The following is a 21,597-nucleotide window of genomic DNA, read 5'->3' as shown; positions in this document are numbered from 1 at the left end:
AAAGCAAGAGGAGCTGTGACCGGATGCCAATTTTACAAAACAGCGCTCAGGTTTCAGTTATTTCATTGCAAATGAACTAAAAATAAAAGAAAATTATACTTACTCAGCTGCTGAATATTAAGTACAGCTACACAAATTAATGCATTGATTTTACAATCAATGCTAGTTTATGGCATTGCTTCTCTAACCATGCCACGGCACAACAAGCAATTCTGGACTGGGATTTCTAGTCATGAAAGCAAACCAAGGTTAAAGAAGAACAACAAAACAAGTTGGGATTGTCAGGGACAGGCTGAGCATCACCTTGTAACGAAAGCAGCCCAGCTACTGACAGGAGATCAGGCCAACTGCTTGACTTTGGAAGATGTATTTCCAGGAGGAAACGAGGGACAGGGCAGAATTTTGTGCTCAAAGCCTCGCTTCCGTATTCTCTAGCTCTGGTTTTGGAATTTGCAAGACCTTGGTTTCATAAGGCGACTGACATTATTCCCCACGTTTGCTCATGAACCCATTATGCAAAACCCCGCCTGTGTAAAGCAAATGTAAAGCTGGAGTAGATGTGGACGGAAAACCGTACTTCATCAACAATCAGTGATCCACTGCCTGACTGGACATGGTATCAAGTAGAAATCTACAGGGCCTGTCTTTGTTGTGGCAGTATAATGGTTTTAGGAATGACAGCATATCACAAATTAAACATGAGTCCATAACATCATGATTTATGAAACAGGCAAACCTCAGAACAGGTTGCCACAAAAACACTGGAAGACTCAGGAAATATTACTGGTTCTAGCAAAGTGAAGCTTCCACTCAGGTTTGGCTACCAAGCAAAATAAAAAAAATAAATAAAAAACACCACACCAAAACATTAACCCCACCCCCTACAAAAACCAAACAAAAAAAATTGGGAGAAAAAAAATAAAAAAGCACAGTCATCCAGAAGACATGATATATGGGAGAAGACTCAAGAAATCTTAACCTACAAAACACAAAAATTGTCACAAGTGCCTTAATATTTATGTACAGGACTGCTGCAAAGAAGTATCTCAGATTTAAGCAGAACCATCAAATATTGAGTGTTGTTATAAAATTCTTAGCAGTTTGCCCTTGGAAAAGCTTTCTATTCTTTTGAGATAGAGGCTCCCAGAAGGGGCTCTTAGATCAGTTATCTGAAATATATATTTAAAATTGTGCCCATATCAAACAATTACTGGTCTAGAGATAAAAAAAAAAAAAAAACAAAACCCAAGATAATCACTACATAACTGATCATGAAATAGACGTTTGCAGTGAGACAATGCTACCGATCCAGGAGCAAGCAATTACAACCAGAACAAGCAGTAATATTCATAAGCGCATTGCTTATGTTAAAATGTTCTTTCTCTTCCCCCAGGTTTTCAGCAGCTTTAATTCTTATTTAATACAACTTAATTATTATCACACAACTCCACTCCTTTGACATTTTAAAAAAATATATTAATTTTTAAGCAATAAGACTTAGTGCAGCTGATATAAGTACCTGTGTGCGCCTAGATGGCAACTCTGAGGGGTTTTGTTACCCAGCCACACCGATCAATGTCCGAATTGCAATAGCAGTTCTCAAACTACAAGTAAAACCCAGAATTTCAAGATAAAACATACATGTCAGTCAACAACAGAAACCAAAAACTTAGAATAAAAAAAGTCAGATTTTCTCCAGCCTCCTTGTCCTCCCAAATTGTTACTGCATTCAAGGTACTGGTGTGTAAACAGAGCATCTATTCTCTCCTCTCTCCAGTTTATCATACAATCAACACGTTGAACTCCACTTGCGACATCACTATTTGTTGCTATGGCCATAGCTAGCAACCACTGGAAAGAGAACTGGTGGAAAGTCTTAAATATGATTTTTATTTTTTATTTTTTTAACAAAACATTGCAGTTAGAAATTATCTTAGGTTGTTGATCTACACAGCTGGCTGGTTTCACTGACAGCAAGCACAAAGACTATTTGTAATAATTTGGGATTTTATAGCCCAATTTACAGATACAAACAGACACGAATATTCCTCCGCTATATGACATTTCTCCTGAACTGATTATTCAAGGTGTTGTGTTTTTGTGTGTTTGTTTTAAAATGTTGATTTTTTCCCTTTCCTCCTCTGTGAAAGGAAAAGTTCTGTTATTAAATTGTATCTTTGCTTCTGATAAAATGTCAGCATAATGGTACGTGGTATCATGGTTTGTAGTTAAGTATTAAAGTTTTCTGAAGATATAATAATCTTCATACCATTATTTCACTGACAGGTATACTACTGAATAAAAACAAATGTGAGGCATGACTGTGAACTGCACTAAAGATAAAACAAATTAGCAGTGGCACATCCCTGTCACAGGGCAACGCACTGAAAAGGTAATTGATTATACAACAAAAACTTCAACCTCTAAATAGCATATTTAACAGATAAATTTAGACATGCCATAGCTTTGCCTACTTAGATGCTCCCAGCCTCTGCTTATTCATGTTCCTGAATTTGCTGTCAGCCATATTTCTGCCATTCTGTGCTTGATTCCACACCTGTCTCATTTTAAATCATCTTTTTCACTAGCTGAGAATAATATTTGACATGGCTGTTTCTGTATAAACATACCTAGTCTTGGTGACCCAAAAGACTGCATCACAGCAACTAAAGCACCCACACAGTCTGAAAATAAAATTTCAAATCTTGGGTCAATGAAGAACTCTTTCCAATACATTTGGTCCATTTTCTCATACTACAATTCAATATAATTCATACATTTCAAGCTACATAAATGCACATGAGGATTTTTAAAACCAATATACCGAGTACATGGTGCTTTGACAAAAGTCTGGCTATAATCACGAAACCCAGTGGCAGTTGCCTAACAGTGATGATGAAACAGCCACACACATTGTGGAAGAGGATCACAGGAGCCAATGGCTTTGTTTTTTTCTTTTTCTTTTTTTTTTTTTTAAATTAGTGCCAGGAAAATACTAGCCGTTCAACTGTTAGGTGGTCCAATATACAAGTATGTTGAAATAAATTGGAGAGTTTCATTGGAAAGGAAAATTTGTACAGCTGTAACTTACTGCATGCTTGTTTTGTTGAATAGTAGGGAATGCTCCAGAATTAACAGCTGAGCAGTCCATCACTATTTATATGCATTATTACTCCTTTTAACAGCACCAAATCTTTGTTAAAAGCAAATGGATAAGTTAAAAAGTAGTAAGTGACTCAAGCATTAACCTTTACTGCTGCCACCTGTACAAAGAGCAGTGGTACTGGGCAGCAATAGAGCAATTTGTTTAGCCAAGTTTTACTATGAAAGATAATTAAAGATTTAGTGGCCTGGATCAATACAACAGCTCATGCTACCTATGTACAGAACTGCAGTTTGCTGAGACTAGCATGTGTGTTATTGCTGCAAATTCACTGTACAGTTTTATTACACAATATCTTGGAGGTTTGCTGTCTACATCAAGATAGGGATCTTGTGAAGTCATTTCTACTCACACACCATTAAGACAAATATTATTGCTACACAGTGTGAATTGAGCAGAGGCCTGGGAGCCATGTATATCCAGTATTTTGCTGGTGATACATAGCCTTGAGTTAGTTATTTAGCCTTTTGGTCTCTATGTTCTGCTGAGAGAGAAAAAGGATAATACATATATTTCTTTTTTTTGTTTTTATGCTGAAAAATTTATCTATAAGCTTAAATAGCTAATACCTCTAGCACTCAAAAGATGTAGAGGATTATGCAAGTGCTAAATCTTAATACTCTTTATTTTCCCCTTGCTTTTCAGTTTAACTGTATGGCATTTTGTTATGACTTTAGGCAAAACAACTTCTCACCTACTGACTTGCAACTACTTGAAAATCTCCTGAATTATAGAGACCGAGCAGGTGAGCATTGCGTTCAAACACTAGTCTTCTAGTATCCCATGGGACTGTAGAGTACATCCCTAAGCAGAATCCCCTCATATTTAAACCTACAAATCTGTATCGAACAACAGCTGCATTTAGTAACAGATGCATCTACCACAGACGTCATAAAATCCTGGTTATTATTGAGAATAATACAGCAGAAGAAATCGCACGTCAGATAATCACACACTTTAATGCCATTAATACAAACATTTTAAAGTACTTCAAGTTAGAGACAATAAAACAAAGAAAACACTAATAAAAACAATACCACCATCCCCACAAATACAACTCCAGCAGAAACGTGCAAGCAAGCAGTGACTCCCTGTACCTGCTGTAAGTAGGCAATGCAATGACAGAAAAGCAAAGCCAAGTTGGATACATTCAACCATATGTGGAACATCCATATGAAGCCAAACACTGGAAACTTTGGGATAAAAAAAAAAAAAAAGAACATAGAACAGCATAACATCCCAGTGGCTTTTATGTCATGGCTTGTATCCAACAAGATTTCCTATCAATACTGTAGGAAACAGACCAGAACAAACAATTGGAAAATCCTATTCTATCAATAGCTTTTTATCTATTGTTAGGTCTGTGCTATACACTGCTAATTTCAAAAATAACACAAGCTAAAAAAAAATCAGAAAATATAATTTTCTAGTAAATGAGGTAATCATACATGAAGCTATGTCACAGCAAAGTTGCAGAACTCGAGAAAATGGAAAGCAAAGTCAAGAGAAGCTTTACGTAAGAGACTGAGAAGACAGATGCAGTGGCAGCTAAACCTCACCCTTTGACCATCCCTTTCTCAAACTCCCCAAGCATCAGTACCTGTGTACGCTGAAAAGAAAGGGGTGAGAGGGGCAGAGGGAAGCTTTCTGTAGCCTTTTGTTTTTACTAACTTATTAAATATACTACAGCACTGCATATGTTAAAATCTATGAAACCCAGTAAGTGCATTAGCATCTTTTAAAATAAAGCATCCTGGAAGATAGCCTTCAGACACTCAGAAGTATAACTCCCTCTTGGGATCCATTTGTATTTAGTATTTGAAACCAGGTTACAGCCCTCGACTCTAAAACCCATAAAGAAAACTTCAGTAGCCAACTAAAATGTAAATAATGCATGATTCAAAGAGCAACAGGCCACACAGATTTTTTGCTTTCAACTTGGGTGGTGTTGCCAAAAACAGGAAGACAGGTAACCTATCAAATCCATTTATTTTTAAAATTACCTGAAATCAATACACAGTCGTATGACTTACTGCGTATTTGACTTCTGAGGCTAATGACACAAGTTTCCTTGTGGCGGGGCAGCAACATATATTCAGGCCTTCTGGTTGTAAACCTTAAGCAAGTTAGGAGGCCAAAGCCTCTGCAGTAAATCTTGCCAATCCTCTGGTAGAATGACAGCAACTTCTACTTTAAAAATAGTCCCAAAGGTAACGTAGAAGGAAAGAACTTCAAATCCCTTCCATCCGATACCGAAGCTGTAAGCACCACGCATTCCCTCTAATGAAGAGCAGTACAGAGTATGCATCCGAGAGACTGCCTTGTGTACATTTTGTGGATGATCCATAAACACTGTGCATATGGAGCAGGGAAATGAAACCCCGAATTGTCAGTAGATGCAATTTTGTTTCTTTGATTTTATGGCTACAATATGCTTTGCGGAGCATTTTTATTTTCAGTGCTGAAGAAATACCCAGCTATGAGTTACATGGCACAAGAACTCGCAAATCCTGGAAAACACGCATGCGAATTACCTGACTAGCTTATATGCCTTACATCGTGAACAGAATGCTCAACATCTTGCCGATGCAAGTAATTCTACATAATATTTAGACCAGAACAGGAAACCTCTGATGCCCCCAAAGTCTTTACTGCAATCTGTCTTCACATATTTATCTCCCTACTTGCAGACATTTCTGCTGCAGAGGTTTTAGGGATTTGCTCCTGCAACGCAGCAAAATGCTGCTCCCTGTGAATCCCCTCATCTGGAGAAGAGGTGCTATTACTGAGTTAATGGACAGTAGGCACAACAGTTCCATCACCTTCAGTTACTGATTCTTTTTATCCACTTCACTCTGTAATGAGGATCTCTACTTGCTCACATTCTCATAACAGCAGCATCAGCTATCCCCTAATCCTACAATACATTAAAATCAAAAGGTAGATGCAGGAAAACATTAAAACGCCCTTATCACTTGGCTGCAGGGGTATAAACTTAAAATAGAAGATTGTTTTTCAGTTGAAAACAAGCAAATAAATACATTTACTTAATTTTCTTCTTAAACAATCCTTATAGGAGTTGAAAGGATCCTTTTGTTATTTCTGTAAAGATAAACAATGAAACATTCCATTATATCTTACCTAGGTTAGAGAGGAAAAAAAAAAATCAATTCCTTCCTGTACATGTTTTTCCCATGTGTATTAACACACTTCTTTATACTCAAGAATCAACTTTTATTATGAGCCGAGTGGGGAGGGTAGTGGGAGACAGAGAAAGAAAACAGAATGAACGGAATGCTAATGAGAAAGAAAAATGTAACCCCATTAGCCAATCCCTTTAATTAGATGTGTGCCTGCATTTTTAACTTCCACGTTCTTAATGCTGTCATTACTGAATTCAGAAGACGGAAAATGGAAACAGTGCTCACAAATAAACCCTGCAGACTACTTTGTTAAAGGAAATAGGAAATAACAGGTTAGTTTTCACAAGATGAAAATTTGACTTAAAAGAATGACATACAAGGATCACACGACTTCCAGAGCGATGAGGCCAGAGAGAGCAAGATGTACAAACTTCAGAATGAAATACAGAAAAAAAAAGCTAATAAATAGGAGATATAGAACAAGGCACATACACTGGATGCTTAAGTAGACTTCTCGTTTTCATCTCTATACTCTTTACACACAAAATTAACAGCTAGAACATATTTGGCTATTCTACACCCTTCCCAAATCACGTAAAACAATCAGAAAAGTTAACATTGCCAACAAGCCTCGTTAACTTAATATTAATAGTGAAGGAGTGTTTCTTGCAGGCTTGTAGTACTTGGTCAGATAAATTCCCATTTGTTGTTCAGATCCTTTATACAAAAGACAGCGATAAGTTTACATAGTAACCTGTGTTTTTAGACAGCAAACACACATTGTGAGAGTGCTAATATTTAACCGAGAACAGAAGCTGAAGCAGGATTGTAACACCTCTTAAAGCTAAAACAATTACACAGCTACACTAGCTCTCAGTTATTCAGTACATCTAAGTCTACACATTAGCTCCATATACTCTCTGCAAAGTTAGAGAGGCCACGGGGGGGGGGCGGGGGGTAGTCATGGCATGGCTCTTTTTTAATGGATTGCAAGTGTATGAGAATGAGCAGAAGAGAGGCCACACATCCCCAGTAAAACGCGTAGGTACAGATCTCAGGAGATGTGTCTGAGCTGCTTCTTGACTGATCCCTTTGCCAGCCCATCTACTGAAGTTCCTCCTTCAGCTCATTCAACAGGCTGAGTTTTTGAAGTAGGCACTTCAAATCCAGTTTCCCAGTGCCACAAATAAGCCAGCAGTGCCTACATGAAGACAGATTCTGTAATCACAGAATCAAGTTTCAAGACTTAATGATACTGCTCCACAAATAAGTCCAGTGTTCTTAGTTTAGACAACTTCACCTAAAAGGTATGGAAATAATGCACTTCTTCCCTCTGTCTTTACTCTTTACTACAGCGTGGCAACTTCAGAGGACTGTTCGAGAAAAGAAACCAAGTTACCTGCAACAGCAGAAGCAGCACCAACACCACCAGCACCACCTTGGTGACTTCCCCCCAAAGAAGCAGAGGGACTGTCAGCTTCAAGAACCTCCTCACCCCGACAGCACTGGAAACAGGGGGGGAAAAACTCTCCACCAAAACCAAACACTTTGGTAGCAGACTTTTCTCCCCCTACTTTATTATTACTGGTGAGAAGCAGAATCTCCAGTGCCTCAAAGGCATGTCAAAATATACGTTGGCAATTTCTATTGCGAGAATAATGTTAGTTCAAAGCATATCCCTAAGAACACAAATTCTCTTCTTACATCCAAAGTAGCTGGAGGTTTACCAGAGCTACCTGAAACCCTGCTCCCCCCCCACCCCCAGCATCAGTTTCTGCTGCACCCGCCGCCAGTCCAGGACACAGCCTGTGCTGCTCAGCCCACGCTGCATATCCCAACCCCAAGACAAGCCACCAGTGATTCCACTTACAGGAGCCTGCAGCAACACATAAAGGGTAACGCTAAGGTGATCTGTGAAGATGGATGAGCAAACTCCAGTGCTCTGAATTTCAATGCTGTGTTGCTTTACACCATATTTCATCCATTTAACATAGATCTAAGAGAGATCCTTGGGATTGCTTTCAAACAAGAATGTACTTAAAGAGAAAAAGGACACAGAACAGTTGCTGAAACACAATTATAATTCTACATGCCTAACATTTCCTTTTGCATTATTTTCTGCAAACATATACATGTAATGCCAACAAATGCAAAATTGTGCATGTTTGTTGTTAAACTGAAATTACCTCATGGGGTAAAACGGTGCAGAGGCCAACCAGTGAGCGTTACAACAACAGCTGCTGTACTGCACTCTGCTTCAGTAGCACAAATATAGCCCATATCGCAAAGTAGTGCCCGATACCAAGAAGACAAACCTGCTGTTCTGAGCAGCACAACTAATAAGCCCTTTTCTCTTACAAGTTGCATCTTGTGCCCCTGATTCTCCCCTTGACCCTACAGCCTCTCTCTCTCAGAACTCAGCTCAGGTGAACCCAGCAGGCAGCATCCTTCCTGCCAGTGGGGTACCTCTGGGGCTTCTTCCCCAGCCCCCGATTCACAGAGAGATTGGAGGAACTTGTCTAAACCCTCTGCTCAGTGGGGCTAACATCAGCCTACAGATTAAAAAAAAAAGATTTGTAAGAACAAAACAGAATTAGATGTGGAGAAGAAGAACAAACAATACTGCAAAAGTTTCAGTCTCTTAGGGGAAACGTTTGTAAACATGTCCCCATCCTACCAGATACCATTTATTTCCTGGTAGCTACATTACTTTGCACAGTATTACATCGAGTCTTGTGGATAACCTCTTTACAACAAATTCCAGTGCTCGCTTCTCAGAGCGGAAAGATACAGAACTGAAATTCATGCTTTTATGATTTTTTTCATGTCTGGATACAGGTTCATATATACTTCTGATCCCCAGATATATAGTCTATATATATATAGAATAGACCTCTCTATATATTCTAGATCTATAGAACAGATATATAGTCATTGAATTTATCCTTATTTATATTCTGTGCCCATAATAAGAAACCTATAGTATATTCTATACCTACAAAACAAGTTTCTGTTCAGAGGTTTGAGTTACAGAAGCTAAGCTACTATTAATTTAAAAAAAAAATAATAATCAAATTATAATTTCCTTTGGTCTTTTTATTTATTCCTTACACTGACTGCATTTCATTCTTTAAATAGTTGTTTCAAGAACTCCAGGGAGAAGAAAAATGTGCTACTGTTGATGATATGCCTGCCCTCCTCTATAAGCTATAGGCTTTGCTTCCAACAGCCAGATAAGTAGCAAGAAAGTGGAAGGTTAAAAACTTTGCAGTTCATCTCTGCCAAAACAGTAAAAGAAAAATGAGATTGTTGAATAGCTGACAATGACTGCAGAATCAACACAGCAGTGGTCTGCCTATAAGCTGCAAAGGACAAAACAGAGGCATCTGCTTAAAAGCTTACACCGACTGTGGGAGTCGGTACAAAAAGAGTAAGGAAGCCACAATAAAACATAATTGTTACAGGAGCTATAATTATGGCATTATTCTTTGGCATATTCAATGTTGTGCACATTAAACGTTGTACACTGTGAATATTTAATAATTATATGCTTACTCAGAGCACTTAATGTCCTTAAAATGCAGGTATTTTTCATGCATTAAAAAGAAATTACACAATTTTTGTCCTAAGGATCTGCAGTTGAAATAGATGGACAGCATTCTGAGTGTCTTCTGCAAATGCAAATCTCAAAACTTTGGAAACCATGGGTGTTTACAGCCAATGAAGGTCAATTTTCAGTTCTTTTTGAAACAATAATCCACCACCTTAGCCTCAGGAAAGCAAAACATAACTTTCCAGTGGTCAATTATGGTCACCAAGAATTCTTTATTCTCATACTTTAAGACTTACTGCTAAATGGCTACCTCCAGTTATACTAGTTGTACTGGATCTCCAAGAAGTTTAAAAAACTTTAGATAAATACTAACACTCTTCAGTAGTAACAAGCACAAGATATATTTTGTCAATAAGGACTAGCAAGAAGTATGACTCACTAAGTGCCAACATAGCATAAAACATCGTAGTTTCTACTAAACTATTTTTCTGTAAACCATGCAGCCAGCAAACATATAAACAAGACAGATTTTGGTACGCAACGTAGCATAACAGGGGCCGGGCATATCATTTTCAGCGTGGTATAAAGATATAGGTGAAAAATTACTAGATTTTTCTAGGTTTTAATACAGAAAATATTAGCAAAGGGTTTACTACATTCTGTGCACTGCATCTTTATCTGAATGGAGAGCACTACAACTAGATGTACCTGATTTTTATACTAGAAAAGACTGACATTTTTAAAGAGCTTATTTAAGTTTTTGTCAACAGCTTAGGTTGTGTTTTGCTCAGAATTTGTCTTTTTCCAAATACTAACCTTTAGATCACCACAAACTCAAAACAGAAAAAACAGCCTGCAAGACTACTGGTTGGTTCAGCGTATCGCAATGAGAATCCTACAGGTCTTACAAATGATTTCACTTTAGCAGTGAACTGCTGATAACTATTCTCAAAGTGCAGTTTTTCAGTTTTCCACCCCCTTCCTAATAACTTCTATCAGACCAGACTTTCTTATGTCTTACAAGGTAGTATCAAAAGCCTTGCTGAAATCAAGATACGTGACATCTGTTGCTCCACTCATACCTACAGACCTTGATACTGAATCACAGAAGGGTTCAACACAATCTATTTCTGGCATATATATATATGTATGTATATATATATATATATATATACAGGTTGTTAAATGACCTTTCTTTTTTGTTTGAGGGGAATAGCATTAGTTTCTTTGGTTGCTTTTTACGGTATTTTTCCAGGAATGAAAGGTAAGCTGATTGGCATTTCATTTCCAATTTTCTTTTTCCCCTTCTGGAAAGCAGGCATCACATTTCCTTTTTTTTTTTTTCTTCCCAAACTTGCATTCTGCATTCTTTCCTAAGGATAACTGCTAAAAATTCCAAGATCATTCAATGGCTTACTACATAACCTAGATAAAACCTCAGACGGCCTATTGATTAGAAAATATTTAAGGTATGACATCAAGTAAGAGGGAGGGTTATTTATGTAATAAAGACGAAATATTGCTTATTTATAAAAGCACCATGATCTCATGGTTTTTATTATTACTCATTTCCATTTTAATATCTCAGCATCTCGGAATGCTCTGTCATTCTAGCTAGCTGGAGAGCTAGCTCAGCCCTCTGGATCTAGCACTTCTAGTCCTCAGGATATGGTTTGAGACCTTGGAAGGATGTTGAGTTAAAAGGAAAATTAGCATGAACTAAATTAAGCTTTTCACTGCATGGTTTACTTTTTTAAACTGAAACTAAATCATGCTTGACAACATTCCCCCAGATGCCTCCGCAGCTTTTCTTGCCTCTCTCTGAACAATTCAGTTGTGGGTGCTCTGCGCACATGCCGCTTGCTCTTTGCTGCGGCTGCTCACAGCTCTCCAGCTGGACGACTCCCATCTTTCAAGAGAAGTCCCAAGGTAAACCTCTGACTGCAGGAGCTCCTGAGAAATCAATTTGGATGCTTGCTAAGCAGAGCTGCTAAAAGCATCAGTTCTTCATCCCGTACTTCGTAGCGCTGCAGATCAGAAGAGAGAATATGAAGAACCTGAAAACCAGCAAGAGCTTTCTGCCTGTCCTCAGTGGTGCCAGCAGATCAGAACACACTAAGCCCCATGTCTGGAAGCCAGACTCTGTCTTTCCCTGCTCTAGAAAACATCAGGAAGGAGGGAGAGATGTGAATTTGTGATTGTTTTCTGTGGTTACAGTACAGCAAAGGAGAACACAATGAACAATCTCCTCCACAGCATTGTCTTGCACTCAAACTAAAAAGAAGCCAGCTGGTGTTCTCCTCAGAGCTACAAAAACTATTAGAACATTGGTAAACCTCTGCTGTAGCTATGTGCATAAAAATGTCAGCAAAGAGCAGCAGCAGCATAGGAGCAACTCAGCCCCCCAGAACACCCGGGTAAGTTAGATCCTAAGTAACAATGCAAATTCTGCACACAAAGAGCTATTTGGTAAATTATATAACTAATTAAAGTAACTGAACACTTAGAAAAAGCCCATTTACTCAAGCCTAGTTGTTTGTAAAACTTCTTCAAATGAAATCCGATAAAGTTTCAAGTGCACTGGGATGAAGAATGGGAACTCTTTTGTGTTCAGAGAAGGGCAGTGAACACAGCTTTTGAGAGCAACCTCATCGGCAAATCTCTCCATATCCCAGGGAGCTCCACTATCTGGGGTCACAGAAGTGGTGTGTAGTTTGGTGGGTAGGTTTTGGCAACACAATGAACGATGTAAGACTTTTTAGCAGCTGTATTTGTAGTATTTGAGGTCATCTCGATACATTGCCTTCTGCTGCTTGATATTTAAAGACTTGCAAATACTTGTGGAATATTTTAAATATTATTTGGCAATGTGTGTATTGTTCATAAAATATATATTAACAAGTGCAGTGTGCGTACTATGCGTAACAGTGTAACAGATCTATGCATTACCTTGAGAAGCACAAGCATTGTTTTAACTTATTTGTGCATTTAGGAGCACATATATGCAATCCTTGTAAATACATTTATAAATGAAAAGGAAATAGAACGGAAAGGTGATTGTTCTAACCATGCCTTTGAAAAAATAATGGCATCATTATCCTTCCTAAAATACATAACTGTAGAATATTGCATTTTCAATTAAATATCTTCACTGTTTGTTTCTGTAAAACATTTTCTTATACCTGGCAGAATTGCATAAAAGTTATTTTAAAGCTGTAATTCAAGAATGCATGCTCTAAAAATATCTCTGTTATCAGGGTTTTCCAGGAAGTAGATATACAAAGGGAAAACTAATTCTTAGATTATGCAGTATACTGATATGAAATCCATTTGATTAAATAAAAACATTTTTTTTCACCAGACCATACGCTTGATTTTTCTCCTTCTCCCAGTTTTCCAACTAAGAACTCCAACTTGTTGCTTCACTCCAGCCTCTCTTACGCCTCTAAGTCTAATGCAAAAATCTATAGTCACCTAAAATATCCCATTTGTCACTATGCAGCATACCATAGCCACTCAGAACTTCAAAGCATCAGGACAGACCAAATTGGGATCCTTCTTTTTCAAAAGCACTGGCTCTGTGAGATAAGAAAATCTTCATTAGCTGCTTGCTTTATGGAGCCAATGAGTCAATTAAGCAATTCTAAATCCACGCAATGAAGGGCAATAATATGAATGTATACACCAGATAACTAGCAGTTGTATAACCTGTAAAACTTTACATGGTCTAGATACTGCTGATATTAGAATTGGTTGCATGATAACTTTTTGTTTTCTGCAGTCTTTGTAGTATTACTTATACTGAATAGCAGTGGTCCAGACTACTTGTTTTGTCCTTCTCAGTGTTCTCAAAGTGAAGGATTTGGATGAGTGTTTTTTTTTATTATTTTTTTTTATTTTTTTTATTTTCAACGAAATATTTCACAGATGAGAAAAATTCAAATGATATATGGTAAACATTTGCATTCCATAGAAAGCATCTCGTGTGATAAGACTGTTCTTAGTTTTCATAAGTGGAAGCATTCCAATTCACTTTCTGGTGCTTGCAATTGAGCTGCTGAAAAGATAGTACTCAAAGATTCTTACCCTGGGAAATATATTTAAATAGTTCATTTTCTGGAAGGGCTTGAATAAGTATATTTCTTATACATTTATTCTTTAAAATTACTTAGCTTAATACAGCCAATGCCACTTTTTTTTTTTTGAATGTTGTTCCTCTTTTAAATTTATTTTTAGCACCAACATACAAACAAAGCATTATAACTATAAAAAGAACAGGCTGATTTAACTTAGAATTAAGAAAACGCAATGTTAATAGTGGCAAATGGGAAGATACTATTTTTCAGTCGCATAAAACAAGAAGAAAAGTTGCATTAGAGAAGTTTAAATTGAGATACGATGCTGCAGTCCTCAGTAGCATTTTGCAGTACTTATTAGCTTTAATAAATGCAACAGTACGGTAGAATTATTAAAAATCTCAAGGTAAATTAGCTGCTCTGCCCAAAGCTGACTGCGTAATACTGCAGAAGTTATTCTACTTGATGAGAGTAAAGCCCCACGCAGAAAAAAACCACACCTTTCCAATTTTTTTCCTCAAAAGAATTATTACTCGCAATTAAAGATACTGTTTTCATCTTGAAAACAAGGTTGAAGTATTCTTGCATACCTCCTGGAACCACTGTATCACCAATGCACAAAGGAACTCATCCTTGAAATTTTCCATGGAATTAACCTATTTGAGGGAAAGCTCACCTAAGAGTGATATAAAAAGTTCTTCCATAATAGAGAAGAGGGTTTTTTTTTCTAATATGGAAGAGTAATTGTTTTGTTTCTGAATTCTAAACCTGAATTTAGCATTTAATAAAGACATAATTATTCTCAAAATCAGAGTGAGCAAGCATATGATTAATGTTTTGGGCTTTTTTGCCTTCTCCTATTATGCATACAAGCCAAGAGCAATACGTGTATATATGCACTCTATATATGATTGCATGAATTAATCTAATCCCTCGACAAAAACACAAATAAAAATGGCAAGTTGCAGTACATTTCTTGTCAAGTAGGGCAAATAGCAATTGTATCTTCTATGATTAAAGCCAAATTTTGGTTCTCCTAATTGATACCCATCCAACTTCATCTGACCCCTGGATTCACCAGCAAAATTCAGAAGATTCAAAAGAATTGCCTAAATAGATCTGAAGCATGGCACGCATATGAGCAGAGCTTTTTCTGTTCTCTTTATAAATATCCATTTTCTTACGACAAGTCCTAATCCCTTTATTACACCTTTTATTTTTTATTTTTTCTTTCTCTGCTTCAAAGACCTTTAAACTTCTTCAGAAGTTCTGAGGGTGTTTTGTTGTTGGTTTTTTTTTTTTTTTTTTTTAACAGTTGGGATGATTGCTGCAGATGTTGTAGATTGCAGGAGTGCCGAACATCACACTTTCACACGAGGGCCTTCAACAGGCCTGCAGCTACATGCGAACATCTGTGCGTTTCTTCACCAGCCTAGAAAACCATCCACACATTCCAAAAATCTTTTTTAAAAATAGTAAACCTACAGAACTTACTTTCCAATACCAAAAATGAAGGTTGTGGCTATAGATAAAAATTGGAGAATTCATTAATGAGGGGTTTCAATACGACTCTAAAATGCAAACACGACAGGTTGAAAATTCTGTGGAAGTCTTTCTGCAAAAGAAAAGTCCCAAATCTCCAAGGAAAAAGGCAAGAGACCACCCACATCCACATGCAGCCACTGTGATAGTTATTGAAGTGCTGAGAGGAATTCAATTTCGAGACTGGAAGCAGAAATACCAGGCATGAGAGGGGATTTCTGCAGAGAGACTCGAGTAACTGCTTACAGATATCGATCAGAGCATGCAGATGAAAGGCAAACACATTGCTGGTCTTACAGACAAGTCAGAATGTTATTACTGTAACAAAATCAAGCTATCTGCCTTTTCCCCTTTTTAATTAGATACTTCAAAAAGTATGAAGTGTACAGATTCTCATCACCCCACCAGTAACTGGAAGTAAACACTCTCTTCAGTTTAAATGCAGGATTAAGCTCACTGCTGAATCAGCTCACCCTGCCTCTGGAAAAGCTCAGACTGCTACAAATTTAGGAACAACTTCTAGTTAGTCAGAATAAATCCTGTATCACAGTTCCCTCAGTCACTAGGCCTTTTCAGCTTTTGCTTCTAAGAGACACAAGCAACAAGCTGCCAGAAGTTGAGATGTTGCTGTTCCTTTTTTTTTCTATTATTGTTGTCTTGAAAGTAACTGGGCCTCAGTGATCCTGCCAGGAGGCCCCAAAAAGCCCATCTGTCCTTTGAAAATGTCTGCAAAGCAGACATTCCTGCTTGACTCCAAAAGTTAGTGGGTCAGGATCACAGCATCCTAGAATGACAGAAGAGGGCAGGGCTGGGACACTGGGAAGCATCACTGTATGACAAGAAAAGCACATTTTTTGGCTTTTCTTGGGTGTATATGTATTCCTTAGAAACAGAGAAGTATAAAGAACTTTCTGGTGCAGTTACTGCAGACAATTAATGTCCAAATGCGCAATGTATCTGTCTATAAACAGCCCCTCTCAGCAGATTGTGAAGCTGCTTAGGTACTGTGCCATTTCATTAATCAGCGCTTGCCTGAGGCACAGCACATGAACTTACTTAAATTGCTGCCAGGGTTCCTAGATCATCCTTTGGCTTCCGAGGACGTTTCAGAATGATAATTACCCTTCAGTCACTATCCTATACTTACCAAATCCATTCATACAACATCCGAATTTATGCAGTACACACACTGTAGACAGCAGGCAGTTGCTATTATGTAAATTAAGTCTCCTAAGAACAAGGTGCAGGCAGAGAACATGACTTGTTAGAGACAATCAGCAGTGAAGAAGCTAGAGCAAAGGAGACTGAGTAAACATCATTTTATCTAAACTGACTATAAATTACCGTTCTTTTAAAGACAAGAATTCTGAAAATGTCAGATAATTAAGAGACACATGCTACAATTCCTGACTTTAAAGGAAGTCAAGAACATTTAATACTTTGCACAGTCAGAATATTAACCAAATCTGATATAAGATAATTGTATCATATATAAGAAACAAGAGGCAGTGCTCTACAGCCTTACTGTAGCTCTGTTAAAATCAAAAACCCCTCTAAGGAAGGAACATTCAATGGATTCAGACTTTGTGGTTTCAGTGTACCTCGTGATCCAAGTTACATTTCTGTGCACCACAATGAACAAATAAATAAGCTCCATAAACTTCAGATATTTCAAGCATGTCTTAAAGACTCAGAAATGACATCCTTTTAATTTTTATTAATTAAATAAAAAAACACAACTCTGGTTTTTATTCTCATACACCTATCCATGCTCTATAGACGCAGAATACTTAAGACACAAGAATGCAGTTGCTGTAATCTTCTGGCACTGCCATTTATAACTAGATGCAAGGGAACCTCAAATATGAGGATCTAAATGATCTCATGTTCTCTGTTTTCTGTTAAAATCACCTCTTATTATTTCATATCATAATATTCAAAAAGTTATTTGGCCAAATATGAATAAAATTCCATTTCAGAAACTAAAACATTGTCTAGGGATCTACATTCTTTAAAATACAAAGGTGATATTTAATAAGCAATCCAGTAAGAATGGAAGGCTGAGATGTTTTCAGGAAGAGTATCAGAAGCTCTGAAAATCATTGTAAGTTCCAATTCCAAGGAGGAAAAAATATCCACAATTACTTAGGTTAAAAAAAAAGGGGGGGGGGGGGCGGGGGGAGAGACAGAAAATAGAAAAGATAAAAGCACACTAAAAAAAGGAGGGAAAAAAATCCAGATGTTTAAAGAAAACATTTTTTTTTCTCTACATAGCAAACAAATGTGAGATGGCTTTTGACACCAGGTCTGTCTACTTAAAAAGCTCTTTTTGTACTGAATCTGCAGAAACAGCTCTCACTGATGAGTTATGTCACTAGAATGTGGCATTTTGATGATGTGTGATAAAAAGTCATCATCCCATTTGATAACATGGTAGGGAAAACAGCTTGAACAACACTGAAAAGTGGTTCATTTTGAAAAATACTACAGTAAGGAGTTTTATATGGAAAAAACCATCATGCTTTTATTTATTTTTACACATTATCTCCCACAGGTGTTATACCGTTCACTTTCTGGCATAAACTAAAAGCTATTATTGAGTTCATGGACACCAAAGACTTAGTGAATTCCAACACATGGTCTAGAGTTATCTCATGTACATAACAGTATTTCATAATAACAGAGAAACACTACTAGCAAGTGACCACGGTTTCCCCCTTTGAAAGATGCTACCTAGAGCTAGTACTAGGTAATATTCTTCCAGAATATAAATAACAATTACATCTTCTGGCAATTATCTTGAATTAAAAAGTGTAAATATTATATACTGTTTTGATACTATCAAAATACCCAGCTACATTGTAGGTATGCAACCTACAAAAAGTGGTTCATGTTATCCTTACTTTTTGCCCTTTAGGATAATTTCTAGTCCTGAAAACTGTACACAGAAGACAGATTTGACTACAGTACTCACCCACACCAAAACAGGGATTTATTACAGGTTCATTTCAAACAACTGAAGACCTAATGTAATTCACTTCTCCAGCCTAAGATGAACAACCTGGAAGTCTTAACATCTGTACTTTTTCTAATCAAAATCTATTTCTCTGATGGACGTCAAACTGCATTGTAAGATGGATTATACATTTATTTTATAAAAGTCAATATACAGAATAACTTTGGGCATAAGGACAGAAAAGGAAGGAAAGAGAAAGAATGTTAATATTTTAGTGTTGTCTTTGTTAATCTTACTCCAGGGTATTCTATTGAAGTGCTATGTACTAAATGCACCTCTTAAAAAGGGATGCCAAATTCTTCCCAGTGTCAAGGATGTTAAGCCTACAAAACAAACAGATACCTTAACCTAAGGCCATTTAGGTACTCTGCATTCCTGCCTGTGAACATCTCATGTGAATTGCTTTCTGTGGTATAATTTTGCCTGTAATGCACAAGCATTACAGCACACTGAAGTAATGAAACCCAATGGACCCTTCAACCTTATTCTGTTTATACTATATAATTATGAAAACATGATTTTTAAAAATAAAAACTATTCTAAGCCAGGAAAAGGATGCTACAAGATATAGCAAACATATCTGTCTATCCTGCAAACCATTTGCTCTGTTTGGAATGTTTTTGTTTGTTTGTTTTCTGTTTTGGTTTGGTTTTGATTGTGAATAGCAAAAATCAAAAGTAAGCTGAAAATGAAGCTGAGCTCTTTCTCTCTCTCTTCTTCATCCTCACCAGTAATAAATGTTCTGATACCTAAACCCTGCTTACTTACACCTGTGGAATATCGCTGTCTGCAAAATATGACCTGATGAAAACCACCAGAGTCACTGGGTTCTCATATTAAGATCTCATATTAAAAAAAAAAAAAAAAAACACTGACTCTCTCTCTTATACTGGTATTAATACCTAACTTTAAAACCCATTACTATGTGTGTATTCAAATTTTTTTTCTATTGTGCATTTTTTTTGCTTTTACTATATGTTACTCACTTCCTGTTCTTTTGGCTCAATTAGTGAACAAAATTCTAAAGATTGTGTTTAGTCATTTTTATATTTTTCATTATAGTCACTGTGAGAACAGCTTCATATCACTGGGATTTCTTATCAGTTGTGTAATTTTGCCAGAAGACAGACTGTGATAGTCACCACCATAGTAATCACTACAGTAGTTAACCATCAGTAAGAAAATCTCAGCATGCTTGAGTTTTGTATTGCAAAACAAAACAGATAAAGAACAGAATATGCATGCACAGCAGTACATTCATTGCCTCACCGATAACTGAGTCAATGGTACAAGATGTATCAGCTCTAGGAAATATATTTTCAAGGCAGCTGTACTCCTGCATGTGCAATCCTTATTCAAGTAAGGAGAAAATATTTTTGTTGTAAACTTTAAGGAAACTGATAGGTATTTGCAATGAAGCAAAGGTTTGTCTAGCAACCAATTACATGCACAGGATAACACAAAAGTATGGAACTTAAATTACATGTACGTATGCTACAATTACTATGATCAACCCTGATCTTATTTCATCTCTGACACTAAGTTTTGTGAGACAAGACTAAAACTTGTTCTAAGTGTATTATGCTTAGTATCTTCTGCTTAGAACTGACATCGTATAATCCAGAAATATAATTGTTCCATTTAGCTGCTGTCAAAGCACATAGATAGGCAAGCATCAGTGAAGAAATAAAGGAAAAAGATGTAGGTGACCAATAAATTATTTCTCTATATTACTCTTTTTTATCTGTCTTGCAAGGATTTTAAAGCAGTTTATTTTTATGATGTTTTATTTGCTCTGTAGAGTATAGTTGCCACAGTGTCTACACTTCAGTTAATACAGAGTAATCCTGTTATACAACACTAGCCTGTATTCTCTAGAGTTCCAAAATAACAGCTTGTGTGTTCAAACTCCAGAAGATATTGTTTTCCTCTGCTATTCTTCACACTTCCAGCTGCTTTGACAATACTGGTATTTACAACTGGGAAAAAATGGTTAATAAAATTACAAGTATCTGCTAAAGAGGGATTAAGACAACAATGGACTGTCATCTTGGTCTCACTCTGACATGGAAGAGTCATCTTTTTTTTCTGAAACCATTGTCCAGAGGGAAGTCAAACTACACATTTCCAATTCTGCCTGGCTTTCGCATTCACTCTTTAAAATGTAGATAAATTTCTTTTTTAAGACAGCATGTGAATCAAGTGCAAAAAAGGACATATATGATCAGAAAGAACTATCTCACCTCTCACACCTTAATCAAATTTCCATTTTTATATCATGTCCCCAGGTCCCTTTAATAATGACTGAGCATTTGAAGGTAAAAGCTGCAGTTATTCCAAACGCATGACAATGATGCAATGGTAGGATCAGTTTGCTGCTGCCAGCATCATGCAGAATAGTGTTTTGTGGATTACAGTACGAAGCAATTTGCAATAAAGAATGTATGTGTAGGACATAAGGCAAAATTAGTCTTTAATGTTTTTAATTCCAGACAAATATAGTTCATGTTGCAGTAGGGATATGAGATGCATTCACATACGTCACTGTGTCCGCTAAAGGCTCTGTTTTTAAATAGGTAGCTCGAGCAGAGGGTCCAAGATCTGGAAGAAATATTAAGCTATAAAGACACAAGATAAAGCATTGCCTGTATCTGGAAAAACAGCAGGTATGAGAGATCTCAGACGCAGCAAAACGTATCCTCAGCATTTCCCAAATAGCTTCAGACAACTATATACATCTACCTTTGGATAGCCCTTTTGAATCTGGTATGTGGTTATTTCAGTTCCTTCAGCCTGGACATTGGAGATTGAGAAGAAAATGAAAAATAGGTGAAAGAACAAAGGAAGGCCTTTGGATGGAACTTAAATTTTCAGTCACCGAAAGAGAAGACTGAACCATGTTAGTACATAACTAAATATAAGCTTATCACATTATATATACTGATACAGAAAAATTTGTTGGGACATGTAATTGCATTTTATGCATCTAATGTTATGCATTTAATAAAATATAAATACCAGTAAATACACAAAATACCAGTGTTTGGTACATGTACATAGATAATTAATAAGCGGCCTTACATTACTGATCGTTACCACGGATC

At 36.9% G+C, this 21,597-nt stretch overlaps 1 protein-coding gene across 3 annotated transcripts in view; it reads right to left on the bottom strand.

The window, feature by feature from the left end:
• Window positions 1-21,597, bottom strand: part of SDK1 (sidekick cell adhesion molecule 1) — a 394,723-nt gene that overhangs the window by 214,493 nt on the left and 158,633 nt on the right. The window lies entirely within an intron of this gene.

Source organism: Cygnus olor, chromosome 15 (genome assembly GCF_009769625.2).
Source record: "Cygnus olor isolate bCygOlo1 chromosome 15, bCygOlo1.pri.v2, whole genome shotgun sequence".
In the NCBI taxonomy this organism is placed as follows: domain Eukaryota; kingdom Metazoa; phylum Chordata; class Aves; order Anseriformes; family Anatidae; genus Cygnus; species Cygnus olor.
Note: the sequence above shows the minus strand (reverse complement) of the source record. Positions and strands in the feature narration are given on the sequence as shown.